The following is a 2,500-nucleotide window of genomic DNA, read 5'->3' as shown; positions in this document are numbered from 1 at the left end:
AAACAGAGTTCAAGTATTGTCACAATTTAACCTCTTTTCTCCTCTGACTATTTCCTCCTCCGTCCCTTTCATACTTTGACTCTACAAATACAGTGATTTCATGTGCAATAAATCGACATCTTTTCAGTCTATATAATCTCCAGCTGCTTTACTTCCTTTGCCAGAATTCTGTATGACACTCCCTCTTTTAACAGAGATATCCCATCAGGTGTATCAACAACATCAAAGTCAGTTTTCAATGTGGATATAAATCTTTTCCACGAGGAGCTAAAAAAATTATAAACGTTTTGTTTCGAGTGCTTTACTGATAGATGGCACTAGTTACGTTTTATTGTATTCAATCGATAAATGGCGTTAGTAGTAGTTTGTCCTGTAAATGATTCCTTATAACCTCTTCTTTTTTATTCATCAATAACATAATCCCGACACTAAATATAACATTCTGAGGCAGTCTAAATGTTAATTATTCTCTTTAATATATATATATATATATATATATATATATATATATATATATATATATATATATATATATATAAAACAATAAAAATCAGTTTGCATCCTTTCTCTAAATAAGAAAACAAACACCTTTCTCCCGCTGAACCCTTTTGCCACAGACCCCCACCCATTCCGGACTCCTTCCCCATTACGCAACCCTCGCTATTACTTCCCCTTGTTTGCTTTCGATCAGATAAATTCTAATGGGGGGAGGGGCGTATTTGTTTAAACACGCCCCTTTGGTATTTACACACCAAACTGGAATTTGATTGGATAGACTGCGTTTGTAAGTTTCTTTTAATCTAAGCTGATTTTAATTTTTTTTTTTTCTCTAAGAGTTTGAGGTAATGTGGTGGATTTAGATGCTGAAGGGATGCCTCGATAAGGATTCAATCTAAAAGGATGATGGTAATTTAAAAGCAATTGCACGAGTAGTAATTGCAGCGTTTGTTGTGGACAAATGTTGATGGCAATACATGTTTTATCTCTTGGAATTAACTATTATCCATATCTTCCATAATTCATATCCATTTCGGTATTACATAATTTTATCCCATATACAACAAATTTAGTGAACAGCGATTAATATGGAAAAACAAAATTATATAACCCCTTCCTCTCTAAAAGAGAAGAAAAGAAAAGAAGGAAGAAAAAATTAAAAAAAGAAGAAAAAGAAGAAATAGAGCTCTTGTGGCTAACCATCTTGACATGAAACTTTGACTTCCTTATCCCCTAAAAAAAAAACTATAACCTTTTTTTCTTCTCCCTCGAAATCTATCGCTAAGTGGGTGTCCTGTCGGCCCGAGGAAGTGTCATCTGATTGATTATTGCAATTACGTTTATCGGTCGGTTAATCGGAGCCGATCAGGAAAGTCATAAAATTGGCCGTGTGGATAAATCATAGCGTCAGGGTCCTTCCTATCTGATCAGGACTCGTAGGAGGGGATCGGCAGATTCAGTCCTCGTCATCTGGGTCGTCTCTTAATGATGACGACCTTCCTCTTGTTCGATGTCCTCTATCTCTTCCTCTTGCGCGGATTATTTTCTTTTATTGTTCTTCCTCTTGTACGACTTGCTTTTCTTTGTTTCTTCCTTAGTTGTTCTTTTTTGCATGACCTCGTCTCCCTTATGTGTTCTTCTGCATGACCTCTTCTTTACGAGTCCTCTTGCATGACCTCTTCTTTACGAGTCCTCTTGCATGACCTCCTCTTCCTTAAAAGTCCTCTTGCACGAGACCCTCTACCTAGTGAGTCATCTTGCACGTCCTGCATAACTTTGCAAGTCCTCTTCTAGTATCAACCGGTTATCATACTGTTGTATTATCTATATATATACGTACATTCATTAATAATATTAGATAGTTGCATCCGTGGAATATATATATACATATATATGTAGGCTGCAGGGTCTTGTCTATATGTCTCTCTTTATATACCTTGATTTGTGTACGGAAAGACGTCTCTTTTTCATATACTTTGATTTGTGTACGAAAAGGAAAAGAATGAAATAGGTCTTGGAATAATCATATCATCCTCATCTCTCTCTCTCTCTCTCTTTCGCTCTCTCTCTCTCTCTCTTGGGCAACAAATTCTATCTTGAAAGGCCTTAACGCCATGCAAAGGTGAATATATTTTCATCCTCTCGTAATAAACCGTAACAATTCTTACTTAAACTTCCATGACGTATTTAAAGAAAACGATGCTACAGCCCACGCCTTCCTTCTAGTTCACTGCGCTTCGCCCATCTCCAGCATAATCATTTCCTTTATTGGGTATGCTGTAATACCTCCTCTCGGGCGCCTAAATCTGATAGGCTTGTTCTCCGCATCCCATTCCAGCTCTGGTTCTTGTAACCTCCATTCGCTAGAGCCATGATGAGCTCCTGTACCCAAAGGCTGGCGTCTTGTGTTCGGGTTACGGTCCAGATGCTCTTGTTTTCTCTCTTTCTTTCTCTCTCTGTCTATCATTCTCTCTCTCTCTCGCTATCTTTCTCCTTCTTTCTC

This window comes from Penaeus japonicus, unplaced genomic scaffold (assembly GCF_977035675.1).
Source record: "Penaeus japonicus unplaced genomic scaffold, GWHDUDI00000001_assembly GWHDUDI00000024, whole genome shotgun sequence".
Classification (NCBI taxonomy): domain Eukaryota; kingdom Metazoa; phylum Arthropoda; class Malacostraca; order Decapoda; family Penaeidae; genus Penaeus; species Penaeus japonicus.
The sequence above is the reverse complement of the archived record's forward strand: the minus strand, read 5'-3'. Positions refer to the sequence as shown.